Consider the following 15,848-nt stretch of genomic DNA (forward strand, 5'->3'; position numbering starts at 1 on the left):
CACTTGAGGAAAAACTTGACTTGAACTATCGTTGAGTAATTATCCAAGTGTAATATATTCAAATTGAGATTCAAATGTGGTTCAGAGGTGGCAAATTCAACTTATCGATGCTTGGTCGACAATTAAGACAAATTGCACGTCATGTGCCATTTTTGGATCAAAAGCTGCGGCTCATTAATGGTATAGATGATTCTTCACTTTAGAATTAAAATTTTTGCACTCAAGGAACTATTTTTGAGGGAAGCTAAAGGCTTTCAATTAGCACTGATGTTCTTTTTCTTCTTGTAGAATTTGAATTTTTCCAGCCAAAGTGCCATTTAATAATGGCACTTATTATTATATATCTTTATTAGGCCAATCTGACCATACCATAATATTACATTATTTCATATTGTGATTACAATTATTACAATTAATAAGTTTTGCCAAAGTGCCATTATTGGATGAAATTGAATATTTAAGGGGGCATGAGCAGTTGTAAAACACCATTGAAGAAGAAAATTTTTATGAAAAACAACCATTTGGTTGGTGCAGGAATTTTTGGAACAATATAAAGCCACAGCTAGATTTAGTACCGTTATTGTTGTACCGGTTTCCGTCCAAAAATTAGAAGATGCTATTTCTTGGACAAGCTATTATTACTATCAATAATAATAATTTGTTGCAGAATTCGTATTTTTTGTTATAAGAACATTTTCGAGCTAAACTTTAAATCACTAAAACCATCTTTAATATTTTTGTGTATTAAGGTTACATTTTAAATCAAGTTGATGCCATTCAAATAGGTTTGATAATAGTAAATATTGTTAATAATAATAATTGATAAACATTATTGTAAGCTTGCTACAATTATGCAACAAATTTGTATCAAACATTTTCCAACTCAGAAGTATTATGGTCACTTTATCTAGCTGTACATGTGCATTAGGGTGTCCGTTATTTGCCAAGTTAGCTATTTTAATTTGGGTATCGTCAAAATCGTTTCTTTTTGACCTAAAAACAATTCTAGAAACTAGGAAAAATTTTTACGATGCCGTTTAACCCTGCCTAAATAACAATACTTTTCCCATTTAATTAATTTATTTATTTTCAGAAAATCATCCCCTATTTTTATAATTTTAAATATTTTTTCAAATTTCAAACTGCATTGTGAAGAGGACAAGACCATCTATAAGACCGAAGAAAGAAAATTCAATTATACTCAAAAGAAAAAAATGACAAGCAAAACAATTTTTTTTCTATATAACATGAAGTTAGTCGATCGCTGTCTGATTTGAAATGGATTTAGTCTACTGTGTGATTCTTGGATAGTTTATGAATTGAATTTATTGTTATGGTCCGATTGGATGCATAAAACAAGAAACTTTCAATGAAATACAGAATAAAAATTAATTAATAAGTAGATTTAGCAAAATAATCAGAAAAATCAATAAAAATGAGATTGACCTTTTTAAAACTTGTGTAATAAATTTTTCGCGATAATATGATAATTTCTCTATCTAAAGGAATCATAATAGAAGCAAAATCAAGCATTGTTGGTTAGTCAAAGAGTATTATAAACGAAATAAAAATTATTTTGTAAAAAGTGCAAAAATCCCATGTTAATTAAATGGGAAAAGTATTGTTATTTAGGCAGGGTTAAACGGCATCTTAAAATTTTTTTTCTAGTTTCTAGAATTGTTTTTAGGTCAAAAAAGAAACGATTTTGACGATACCTAAATGAAAATAGCTAACTTGGAAAATAACGGACACCCTGATGTGCATACTACGTTCCCCCATATAACCCAGCGGTTAATAAAGTGCCCATTATTGCCCTAGGGCATTAAAGTACCCATTATTACCCTAGGGCAATAATTGCTTCTTTATTGATCAGTTGGATTATATGAGCATTGGTAATACTTTATTATTCAGTCAAAACTTTTTTACGATAGTGACTATTTTTACCATAGCGTAATTAGACCGTTAAGGTGTTATTTTATTTATTTTGTCCCATTCTTAAAATATGTTAATTGTTTGTTTTCGAAAGCAAATAACAAATCGGAAATAGTTTAATAACGCGAACAATTGATATGACAAAATGTAATACTGATTATAGGATTAAAGTAACGATATAACAATTAGGAGTAATTTATTCGTGGAATGAAGATGCTTAACGACCAGTAAGTTATAACTCGTTTAGAATCTGGTCCCTTTCAAATGTAACATAGCTTCCGACATGTCACGAACTCATTGTTATTCCATGCAAGCGTCGACTAATATAAATCGCAAGGCAATTCTTCTTCGTGTATATACCTTTCACGAGTGAGAAAAGAATTTTTGCTTAATACTGATTCTCTATCTCTCTATTCTTTTTTTTCCCTCTCATCTTGTTTCAGTTCAGAAACCAATGGCGTTTAATTGATCCTTTTTCCCATTTGAGACTATATGTGTGTTTATATATCTATATATGCTTCAGTTTTTCCCCGACTGGAATGTAAACATTACGCCATTAGACCTCTTCGTTTGGGGGCTGACTTTTTGTGCCGTTTCTAACGAACCTCCTCTCTGCTGGAAGAGAAGCACACCGTATATCCTGAGTCAGGTTCCCACGTGTGTATATATATAATACATATAAATGTGAGTGTGTGTGTGTGTGTGTGTGTGTGTGTGAGTTGCCGGGGCGCAGCCAATTTCGTTGTTGCTCGTGCTTGAAACTCGGTCAACCGCTCGCTCATTTCAACTAGCAGTTGGGGAAAGGTGCTTAAGCGTACACGTTGTTGCCCGTTGGTGTTTCCATGAGCGAAATACCATAATTAACCGATACACTAGACTCTTTAGAAGAGGAGTGAGGGGGACGAAAAGGGGTTTGAGGCGAAAACGCGGCTTATTTGCATCTGGGGATAGCTCTACGAAATGCAAAGTGGGCAACTCTCGCAACTCATTCGACACCAACTCCCACTATACTTGGGTAAAACTAAAACAGCGCGAACATATACATACGAGAGCACACCTACTGCTATGACGATTTAACGAGCAGAGAAGAAATTTCTTTCTCATTCGCACGAAAACGACATTTTTGTTTCATCATTCAGAAAAAAATATTACAGTTTTAAATAAATGCATTATTGTACAATTGTAGGAGTCTCTTTGCTCTAATAATGAAATTCACTAATAATATTATTAGTCAATAATATCGACGCGCACCGTTGATAAAATATCTATTGGAATGCCAGTGGAATAAAATGTTAATTCAGAAGTGCTGGTGCTTTGTGATTCTTATTGATAATTTTGTGGAATATAAATCTAATTCAATTGTTTGTGTAAACACAGTAAAAAGTAAATCTAATTTTAAGAACTACCTGAAATTAATCAAGTTTTGAAAGTAATGGCAGTCATAATTTAAACTAGACTTGCGTGAAAATAATGATAGGCAATCTGAAATTAAGTGCTGATTTTTAACATGATTGCCATAAATTGAGGACATTCTTTGTTGTTAATCAGACTGTTTTGATCTTTAAATTCAGCAAAAAAATATTATTTTAAATTAAACAAAGGCTGTTTTAAAAATGTTGCATCTTAAATTACGGTACCTTTCATGGCTGAAAATAAGACTTTATACATGAAATAATTCAACAAAAATATTTCACTACTTTTGTTTCATATTTTAATAAAATATTATATATTTTTTGAAAATTTTCAATTTTTGGCATTTTTATTCCGTTGGAAATCTGTTAAATTTTTTTCGACCATAGTCAAAATATTATAGAAATTTTGTGGTTTTTTTAAAATATTTTTGTCGTTCGCAATTGTTTCTTAAATTGTGACTATAGTCAAAATATAGAAATTTTCAAATTTAAACTAGTTCTCCCGTTGGCCATGGTTTGCTAGATTTTCTAATAAGGACATATTATTTTGTAGTATGTTAAACATTTTTTTCTTTTTAGAACTATTTGAAAAATTTTGAAAAATTATGTGTGTGTTGATTTTTATAGATTTTATCATATTTATTTATTAATATTAAAATATTAAAATGCTTGAATTAATATGTTTGAATAGTAGATTTAAGAAAGGTTTAATATGTGGGAGCAATTTTTTTTATAATTTCACAATTGATGCAGAAAGTGAGAGAGGGAATTTTTCTTTCATCGTTGTGGTTGTAAAGCTTAGACTTGTTTCTTTTAGAAAAAACTGTACGGCAATGCTTTTACAGGAACGTGAAAACTTGTGTGTAAATACTGCGCTACGTTTTATTTAATTACACTTTCATTAGAGAGAAATATAAATGCAACTGTAGCTTCTTTTATCATTTTCTTGCTCAACACATTGTTTCACTTAGTTAGAAGGTGAAATTAAATTTACCTCATTTCATGTATTTAATTAAAGTTCAAATCTATGAATCATTAAGACAAAAAAAGGAATGAAAAACGTTTATTTTCTTTCTTAAAAATTACAATTAACTATAGTTAGGACTATTGAAATACAACTTAAATAAATCATTTAGTTGTGAATATATTAGCTTGGCTTTTGTAACTTTTTGACCATATTTTTTCTACTGTCAAAAAACAAAAAAAGCTATTTTCTTTCTTACAAGAAAAGGAAGAAAATGACGTATAATAAAGTTAATTTGCGTTAAATATAAACATTCTAGCAGAACAAACATTTTTTGTTTCTGTTTTCAACAGAACAATTTTTGGGTTCTTTTGTAGGGGAGAGTCTCCAGTTGTGAGACACCTCCAGTTGTGAGACAGTCAATTTTTTTTAACATGCAATATTAAAAAGCCGATTGGTTTATATAAAAACATTTCTTTTTATATGAGCCAACTTTTTCGGGTACGCCGAAGCGGATATATAAACTGTTTTTGTTAAATACCAACACTGTGTGTGATAATCGACTAAAAAGCGTTTTTTCAATAAATGCAAAGTACTTTTTTTCCAAGTTAATTAATTGGAAAAGGTAAATGTAATGCATTTTCTTTTAGTGTTTTCCTTATATTTTGTTGATTGTTCCAATCTACGGTTGAAAATAATTTAATTTTCCTTTTTCAAAATAGCGCCAATTTCTGGGTGTGAGACACAGCATATCACCAGTTGTGAGACGGTGTCAACACCCATCTGGGCAGCATAAAAAATACGACTTTGCAGGCATACTATTTAAATGTTGTTTTCATTTTTTTTAGTATTTTTGGGCATGTCAAGTGGAAAAAAGTCAATTGATTCAGAAGAAATCAATTTTAATGCTCTTGTTGAAGCTATTAAATTGTGTTTATTTGATAGTCATATTTTGGCGAATAAATATTATTATTTAGTATATAATAATATATATTATTAATATATTTAATTATTTCTACTAAACATAACGTTTTATGTCAAACTTATTAAATTTTAGCAATTTTTAATGAGTGTCTCACAACTGGAGACATTTTTTTTTTTTTGACAAAAGCGATGTGCTCGGAAAATGTATCGTAAAATTTTTTGAGTTCATCGAAACACTATACTTTCTTTTAATAAAAGTTGCGTATTTCTGTTACCTTTCGAACGGTGTATTTTATTAACAATTTCGTTTACCCGTTTACAATTTACGGGTCAAAAATGAAACCCGTCTCACAACTGGAGACTCTCCCCTACCATAAAATTCTTCATAGCCAGTATCTATGTTGTACTGTCTAGGGTTAAATACATTCACTACTAAATGAATATGTTAATTTTATTTTTTAGTCCAAATAATAATAATTTCCTCAAAACTGTCTTTTAATACAGCTACAAAAAAATAATTTAATAATTAACAAAACTTTGACAGAAAACTTGCAGTGTGAGCTTGCACACCTTACTGCATACTGCAAGTTTGCTGCAAGTTTTTTTGCCTCATTGTTTGTATTGCTTCAACATCACTCGATGATTTCAGCTGATAAATCAAGACTGCTCTCTTTTCAAAGCTTACAGAGCAAAATGAATCCGATTTGAAATTGGCAGAAGTTTGTTAATCAGCAGCATATGGTAATTGCAATGTTGCGCACACATTATTCTAATGTAAGGTAACAAGCTAAATGTATAGGAATGTGATTGCAACGTCAGCTTAAATTTTCATTTCAAGTTTAATGAATTCTGTCATTGAATGAGTGTATGAGTGAACGAGTGAGTGGGTGAGAATATTCCACAAAATCATTGCTTTACTGGTGACTTAATGTGCGTCTAGTTACAATTTTAAGCTCCACAGGATCTCTCTCTCTCTCTCTCTCTCTCTTTTGTCGATATATACGAATTACACTAGAACGGAATGATCGATACACGAATAATTATTCGCCTCTATCGATCATTCCTGTCGAGTGTAATTCGTAATTCCAGGACTAATGCAATGTCAACATTGTATAAATGTATGTCTCATTTTCACAAGCGACTAGTGAACCATTCAATGTATTGACTGCTGATGATTCACAGAACAAGTATCATACATGTAGCATTGACATTTTTTCTCCCTCTCTCTTCACTTTATTTATTTATTTATTTATTTATTTATTTATTAAGAATGTTCCTAGGGCTGAAGAGCCCTTTAAGGTACAAAATATAAGTCATTTGCTTCAATACAATTATATAATAATTTTTAAAATATAACTGGTGATACTATATGTATATATATCTAAGTTATTTACATACAATCAATCATATAGAAAAAAAAGTATATTAATATCAATAGTTTACCAGTATGTAATATCAAATATTATGCTATTATTTTTAAATAGAAAATTAAAAAAAAGTTTCTTAAAGGCGAACTGAGTAGATAGATTTCTAATTGAAGTTGGAAGTTTATTCCACAATCTTGCTCCTCTTATAATAAAAGATCTTTGCATTTTACATGTTCTATGTTTTGGTATTACTAGAGGAGATTTACTTTCTCGGAGCCTGCGTTGAGATTCTTTATAGTTAGTCTTAAATTCAAAAAATTCGTATAAGTAAATGGGAATCTTATTACTGAAAATACTAAATAATAAATTTCCAATAAAATATTGTCTTCTCATTGCAACATTGAGAAGCCCAGATTTAATTCTATATTGTGTGATATGCTCATGTTTAGGTAAACCAAATATAAAACGAATGCAAGCATTCAACGCCCTCTCCAATTTGTTATTCAGTTCATCAGTCAAATCATCGTATACGGGACAGCAATAATCAAAAAAGGGAAGAACGAGAGCTTTAATTAGCAGTAAACGTGTTGAGGTAGAAAGAGACTCTTTTTTTCTATTGAGTTGCTGCAGGACCATAAAAGTTTTGCGCGATATATTAGCAACATGTTCGCTCCATGACAAGGATCCGTCCAATATCAATCCAAGGTCTTTAACTACATTTTTGTATGTGATGGGAATTCCCCCGACAGTAAGGGGAGGAATTGACATCAATACATCATTTTTAAGAAAACCAGACATAGCAGCCACCATGGCCTGAGTCTTATCAGAGTTGAGAGTAAGGCCGTTATCATTCGCCCATTTCACAACGTAATCAATATCTGTTTGAATGTTTTTAAGTAGTTCTGAGAGCTCTGATAACGGACCAGACAGATAAAGCTTAAAATCATCAGCATATTTGTGATATTTGCAAAATTTTAATTGTTTTCCCAAGTCATTTAAAAATAAATTAAAAAGTAAAGAAGAGAGAGAGGCTCCTTGTGGAACTCCACATTTCAGCCTATCCCAATCTGAAAAATTTCCATCTTCATCGACCACTCTTTGGAATCTAGAACTAAGATAAGACCCAAACCAAGTGCGCACAGATTTGGACATATTAAAAAGTTTGAGTTTATTTAAAAGCAATTTATGGTTAACTGAAGGAAATGCTTTTGAAAAATCAAAAAAGACTATTACGGTAATATACTTCGAGTCCATCGCAATTTTGATATCTGTTGTAAATTTCAAAGCTGCAGTACAAGTACTATGCTTATTACGAAAACCAGATTGCAAAGGCTCAAGCATTTCTTTAACATTTAAAAATTTAGTTATCTGCTCGCAGGCTAAATGTTCTAAAGGTTTAGATAGCGTGCAAAGGATGGAGATAGGTCTAAAATCTTTTGGGCTTTTAGGATTTTGTATTTTTGGTATAGGACGAATTGTACTCATCTTCCATATTCCTGGATAGACTCCTGTCTGAAGCGAGTAGTTATAAATATGTAAAAGGATAGGAAAAATTATTGGTAAAGCCAATTTTATCATCTTGATTGATATATAATCAGGTCCTGTTGCATTTGTTTTGATTCTATTTATGCTTTGAATAAGATTCTCAACTGTTATATCCGCAAAGAAAAAATTGTTCTCATCAAAAGTATCAAAACTGACATTTAGAGACGCTGAGGTGCAGGAAGAAATCGAAATTGGAGTTTGAGAAAAAATATCTACAAAATCATTAGCTTGAAAGCAGTAATTCGTATCTTTCTTTTTGTTTGGAATAAGATTAAGCTTTCTTAAGGTGCACCAAATATTTTCAGATTTGCTTCTGTTTTTAATCATGTTATAATTATACTTGTTGTAAGCATCTCTTATTCTGGTTTTTACCAAATTTCGAATTTTCTTAAATTTAACATGATCAGTACTGTTTTTTGTTCTCCTGGCAACTCCACGAAGTCTGTTTCTCTCCCTAATGAGCAACCTTAATTCATTGGTCATCCAAGGAGAAAACTTTTTTCTAGGAGTTGCCAGGTGTAATGGTGCGAATTTATCAAAAGCAGAAGTCAGATAGTCCGTGAGCTTAAATACTTTTAAGTTTATGTCAGTCTCTGCATATACACTTGACCAGTCATAAGCCGCTAGGTGCTCGAGAAATTCTGTTTGAGTGATCCTATTTAAACTACGAAACATATTTGATTTTTTTATTGTTTGATATAGATCACATTCAAATTCAAACTGAGCATCTATCAAATCGTGTCTGGACAAGAAAGTCACCGCATGTTGACCAAACGAAAGTACTTTATTTAAATCATTGACTAACATTACGTCAAGTCTGGTGCTAGAATTACATAAGTGGTGAGTGGAGCTGTGAGGAACGACACACAAACCTGCCGAATACACCATTGATGTAAAATAATTGGTAATAGGTGATGGTACATCAAGATTACAATTAAAGTCACCCATGATTATGATGTTATTATATTCTTGGATTAGCGAGAATATTTGGGTTTCAAGGTCATTACCAAATGATGCATTCGGAGGCTTATATACCACACCAACTAAAGCGTTATCAAATTGAGATTGAATTTTAATAAAAATGTACTCCGCAGCCGGATATTGCCCCTCACAGCTGGAAGAAACAAAGGAACAATTATAATCATTTTTTACGTATAAGCAAACTCCTCCACCTCTGCGCCTCTCCCTATCATTACGAAATAATCTGTAATTGTTTAAATCAAATAAGTTATTAGATAGATTTGAATTCAGCCAAGTTTCTGATACAGCAATGACATCGTATGATTTAGAGTTAAAAAAATTATTAAATTCAATGAAATGGGCAGGGAGTGACTGAGCATTCACATGACAGAAATTTAATATTTTCATTATCTTATAAGTTTTTTATAACAATTTTTATTTATTAATTTATTGTAGATAAAGTATCTGCAGGCTTCGAGATTACAAATTCTTATTGCTATTAAAAAGATCAAGATTATAATGTGGATGATTACAATTAACAATATTTTGAAAAATATATCGAATATAAAGAAATGGTAGTAATTAATAACTTTTTGAGAAATAAAGATGAAAAATGATGTGAATAAGCATAATACATACATTTGAAAATTAGTATATTGATGATTAATTAGTGAATAAATCATAATGATTAGAAATAATAAAGAATTAATAATGTTAACCAATGCAATTTAAACATTACTCCAAACTTCATGTTAAAGGAAGGATGCTTATGTAATATTATGAAGTAAATAAAAATTAAGTAAGATATGTAGTGAATATACAAAAAAAGAGAAAAAAAACTACTGTGATCCTACTAACAATTATTGTAGTTTGTTGAGAGCTTCCATGTTGTGCAGGTAAGTCCTCGTTGAACCTTCGTCTTTTTTACAGAAAATTCTCCCCTCGGATATCCATAGATATTTTAATTTTCCATTCCTCCGAAGATTTAGCGCCGCTGAATAGATCGCCCGATTTGTAGGAGTCAAAGTCTCTCTAATATATACCGTTGAGTTGTTGTCGGTAGCCAGGCCCAAATTAGATAAAGTGAAATTCGTGGTTTTCTTGCGTTTGGTAATTATTTCATCACGAATTTTCTGATTAGTAAATTTTGCAACAATGATGGGCGGTAAATCTGGATTTGTGTTATTTATAGTTTTTTGAATTCTGTATATATTAACAAGTTCTCGACTGTTGTAATCTACGTTTAAGTACTTAGTAATGGATTCCAAGGCAAGTGAAAGATTTTCATTTTGAACAACAGGTACACCATGTATCTCAAGTGAGCAAGAAAGGAGCGTTTGATCATTTCGATTTATGTGTTCTTCAAGACCGATTATTTTTTCCTTTAATTTAGAATTTTCATTTTTAACTCGCACAATCTCGTTATCACCTTTTCCACAGCTAAACTCGAGTTGCTCAATTCTTGACGTGTTATCAGAAATATTGTTTTTCATTTCTTTAATAGTAGTACTGAGCGAGTTGTTAAATTTAATTTGCTTTTGTTCAAATTCGGTGAAGAGTTTAGTCAACAACTCTGTAGATTTTTTGGTAGCAGATTCTTGCCCCTTAAGAATAGCAACCTGTATAGCGTCTATGACATCTGCTGAGATGCCTGATGAGTCGAGCTGAGTATTAGATGGTAATTTATTTCCTTCATTACCAGTGGGCACTTTTGTTTTGTCTTGCTTGGATATTTCACCACCACTATTTATTTGGCGACACTTATTGCACACAAATGCATTTGTACCCTTTTTAATGCTTTCAAATGAGTTTTTAGAGATATTAATGTTTATGCAAGTTAGGTGGGCTAATCCGTTACACTTGATACAAGGTACAGTATCATTCAATTTTCGAGAAACAACACTATCACAGATTATACAAACACCCATGTCTATCAATAGTTCAATACAACTTTTATTTTTAATGTCAATATTTAATAACACTGGCGTTGTACCGGTAAAAAAATTAGCGGAGCACAGCTGGTACCAATTCCTGTAGCTTGGAGTAATGTTTATACAATTATTATAACATTAATAACCGATAAAAAACCGTATATTAAGCAGAGCGATTTAACACGAGGTTATCGGTAAAGTAGTATTATATATTATTACTTTATTCTATGTGGTAGATAAAAGCTTCAGAATCACTAATGCTTTTTGCTTCTGTTCATTTTCTTCAGTACTTTCATTTCAGTTAACAGAATTTTGTTTAAATTTACAAAAAGTTATTTCATGAATTTTTTGGTATAGCAGCTTATGAACAGATTATTGAATTTTTTGAGAACTTTATTACATTTGAAAATAATTGAATTTCTGCAATCATTTGTAATTTCTCCAAAATTGGATTGCTTTTAGTGTTTTCAACAATAATTTGAATTAAAAATTTTTAAATTCTATTATTTTTAAAATTGCTAATTTTATTTAAAAAAAAGTAAGGAAGAAGTTAGCCGCGAGCTTTAGCGCGCGAATTTTTTCTAGTATATATATTTATTGAGGAGAAAAACATCACAAAAGCAGAGAATAATTGTATATTATACCAGAAATAAAGTCATATTCTTTATAATAAATAATATTACGGCTTTTCAAGTCGAACAAAAATAAAAGATAGAAGCGTTTTTTTCAAAATCTGTTATTCAAAGATGATTTCCTATGATCTTCTCTCAAACATTGTAAAATACATGAACGAGATTCTCTCGTGAAGACTTGAAATTTTTTTCCCCACGTAGAAAGAATATTAAACTATATGAACGAAAATTACCTTCAGGCAATGTATATACACGTACATCTTTTTGAATTTTAGTCCATAATATTACAAAAGACATTTTTCCGCACAGTTTAATAATTTAATTATTACAGCTGAAGAGTTGGAAAAAAAACTCGCGTCTTTCTCATAATCAAATATTCTTACCTTTTTATTTGTTAATTCTCTCATTTCATGATGAAAATTGAGAAAAATTAACGTTCTCCCCTTATCTTTCAAAACAAAGAAGAAGTCGACTTTTAATATTATGCAAAATATGTTTAAAACTTTAATAATGAAAAAAATATTTTTCCTCGTACAGAAAAAGCTTGCGAATTGAAAAAATTTAATAACTTCTTTTTTATACAAATTTTATGTCAATTTATTTCTTCAAATGTATAAATTTAAATCTTTTCTTCTTACAATGCTGAAAAATTTATTAACCTTCGCGTTACCAAAGATTTTTGTATACGCGGACTACCGGACGGCTACCCGGGGTGGCTAAACGCTATTTTACTTTTATGTTCCCAAAACGATTAAAATTCATCAAACGTTTTGTATATAATTATGTGTTAATACAAATACTGTATTTTAATAATGTTTTATGACATTTATGACATAAAACATTTATGTTTTATTATTAAAAAATTATTTAAACAAATTATTGTTATTATTTACCAACTTTTTCCAGAATACACCTAGAAAGTTGCAGTTTTTTTCTAATTTTGCAATTTACTAAATCTTATACATATAATTACAGATAAAGAATAGAAATTGAATGAAAATTGTACTATTTTTTAAACAATTATCTTTACAATATTATCACTGTAATTTTATAAATTAATACTGTGTTTTCAAATTTTTAAAAATATTACACAGTATCAAGTTGCGCACAGTACAACTGTGCAAAAGAACAATTAATGTCATAGATAGGAAAATTTATAAAAATTGTTAACAATATTTATTTTTATAACAATAAATTTTATCATTTTGGCTTATAATTGATGATTGATTCAAAAAAACAAAATTGTTTAAATGCTTATTAATATAAGTTTAAAAAATAAAAGGTACTTTTTTAACAAACTACGAAAATGTGTAAATTAGAAAAAAAAATCAACCTTGTATGTTCATTCTGTAAAAAGTTGGTAAGCAACAACAATAATTTGTTTAAAAATTGTTTAAACAATAGTTCAATTTCTATTCTTTATCTGATATCATATAATATTTAGTAAATTGCAAAATTAGGAAAAAACTGCAACTTTCTGGGTGCATTCTGGAAAAAGTTGGTAAATAATAACAATAATTTGTTTAAATAACATCAATAATTTGTTTAAAAATTGTTTAAAAAATAATCAAATTTTTATTCTTTATCAGTAGTCATATAAGATTTAGTAAATTGCAAAGTTAGGAAAAAACTGCAACTTTCTAGGTGCATTCTGGAAAAAGTTGGTAAATAACAACAATAATTTGTTTAAACAAATAAAAAATGTATTATAACATCATAATATATTTTATTTATTGATATAAAACAATTTTACTGTATAAGTTTAATGATTTTATTTTTATTTTTTTGCAATATAAAAGAAACACCCGGTCAATTTTCAGTATTCTCGTACATACTTTTTTAATTGTTATAAATAAACAAGAAGAAATGTAAAAAAAAAATTTATTTTCGTTTTTTTCGAAAGTAGATAAAATTTTGTTCAGTGAGTTAAAATGGCGATTCGATTGATACAAAATTCGAGCAGATATACAACATTATGTATTAGTTGGGCACCTTGGGTGGACATCCAGTAGCGCGAAGGTTAAAAAAATTTTTTTAGAAAAAAATTGGTTGCGGTTAGGTATAAAATATGACTTTTAGAAAAGATAATATAAAAAGTTAATTGGAAAATCTGAAAGAGATGTATTTATCATTTTAAAAATGAAAAATGATTTTGATTAAAGTATTATCAACAAAATATAATGATTTTCCAAGTTTTAATTTTGCAAAACATAATCTTATCTTGTTTCGGTGAAGTAGGATTATTGCACTAATTTGTAAAGGCTCAATTTTTGATTGAGCCGATTTGAGGAAAAAATAATTTACTATCAACAATTACAAATAAAGGGTTGTCACAAAAATGTAATTTTGTTTTTAACTGACTTTTCCCTAATTTCCAGACAAAATTAAAATTTTTCAAAAAAATTAATTCTACAAAATTTTTAGTTAAAACTTAAAAGTATGAAAAATTCAAATTTTCAAGAAGATTTTAATTTTAAATCTTTTCAAAATTAAATTACTTCTAAAAATTCACACTATAATACTTTTAATATTCAATTATTATCTAAAATTTCAACTGAAATTCATTTTTAAATCGCAATTTTTATTAGAAAATCCTCCAAGAATTCAATTACTTAAATACAAAAATAAATTATTTAATGAAAATCTCTCAAAATTCAATTCTCATAAAGCATTTTATCAACAAATTTTTAAATAATTGAATTCTTTCGATAAATGTTAATAAAATGTTTAAGAATAATTACATTTTTCGATGAATTTGATTAAAATTGTAAAAAAAAATAAATGAAATTCTGCGATGAGTTTTATTATTTATGAAAATATGTAATTGAATTTCTAAAAAGAATTTTATTATTTATGAAAATAATTGAATCACTGCAAAATAAAAATAAAAAAAAATAATTGAAGTATTGCGAAGAAAATAAAAAATTTATAAAATAATTGAATTTCTGTAAAATTTTTATTATTTATGAAAATAAAAAAAATTTTTTAAATAACTGAATTATTTTAGGAAATTTTATTAAAATAGTAAATATTAAAAATTATTAAATTAGGAAAAATTTTTCAAAATAATTAAAATTTTGCCAAGAATTTCATTAAAACTTTTGAAAATAATTGAATTTCGGAAACGAGTTTTATTATTTATAAGGATAATTAGAATTTTTACAAGAATTCCTTTAAATGTTTAACATACCTAATTGAATTTCTGTGAAAAATTTTATTAATTTGGAAAATAACTGAAATTCTACAATCATTTGTAACTTCTCTAAAATTCAATTTTTTAAAGTGTTTTTTACTAAAATGCTTCTGTAAATACAATATTTTTAATAATTAATTAAATCTATATATCTTAATGTTTTATAATAATTTAAATTTTCATGAAATATTTCAAAAAAAAAATTATATTATTTACAAAAATTTGAATAAAATTCTAAGAATTCAATTATTTTCATGTACCTATAATAAAAATTTTCATAGGATTTCAATTATTTTAAATACAATTTTAAATAAATTCCTTGTAAAATGTAATTATTTTCAAAAATTGTTTGCAAGAATTCAATTACGTTTAACGAATGAAATTCTTCGCTGAAATTCAAATATATTCAAAATCAACTATTTTAATAAAATTTCTTAAATGAATTCAATTATTTAAAAAAAATGTAATAAAATGCGTTGCAAGAATTCAATTATTTTAATAAATAATACAATTCTTTACAGGATTTCAATTATTTAAAAAAAAAAATTTATTAAAAATTCTTTACAAGAATTCAATTATTCTCCTAAATAATAAAATTCTTCACAGGATTTCAATTATTCTAAATACAATTTTAAGTAAATTTTTCAAAAAATGTAATTATTTTCCAAAATATTAAAAATTCAATTATTTTTGAAAATTTATGCTATAATGCTTCTAATATTCAATTATTATGCAAAATTTTAACTCAAATTCATTTTTTTATATGAATTTTTATTGGAAAATTCTACGAGAATTACATTATTTAAATAAAAAAATAAATAATTTATTCAATAAATGAATGCTTTTCAAAATTGAATCCTCATAAAGAATTTTATCAACAAATTTTTAAATAATTAAATTTTTTCTACGAATTTTAATAAAATTTTCAAGAACAATTATATTTTCGTGGAATTCCATTAAAATTGTATTAAAAATAATTAAAATTCTA

General features: G+C 28.1%; 1 protein-coding gene across 3 annotated transcripts in view; it reads right to left on the reverse strand.

Moving 5' to 3' along the window:
• LOC122503860 (MFS-type transporter clz9-like) overlaps positions 1-15,848 on the reverse strand; it is a 253,319-nt gene that overhangs the window by 98,396 nt on the left and 139,075 nt on the right. The window lies entirely within an intron of this gene.

Source organism: Leptopilina heterotoma, unplaced genomic scaffold, assembly GCF_015476425.1.
Source record: "Leptopilina heterotoma isolate Lh14 unplaced genomic scaffold, ASM1547642v1 Lhet_11, whole genome shotgun sequence".
In the NCBI taxonomy this organism is placed as follows: domain Eukaryota; kingdom Metazoa; phylum Arthropoda; class Insecta; order Hymenoptera; family Figitidae; genus Leptopilina; species Leptopilina heterotoma.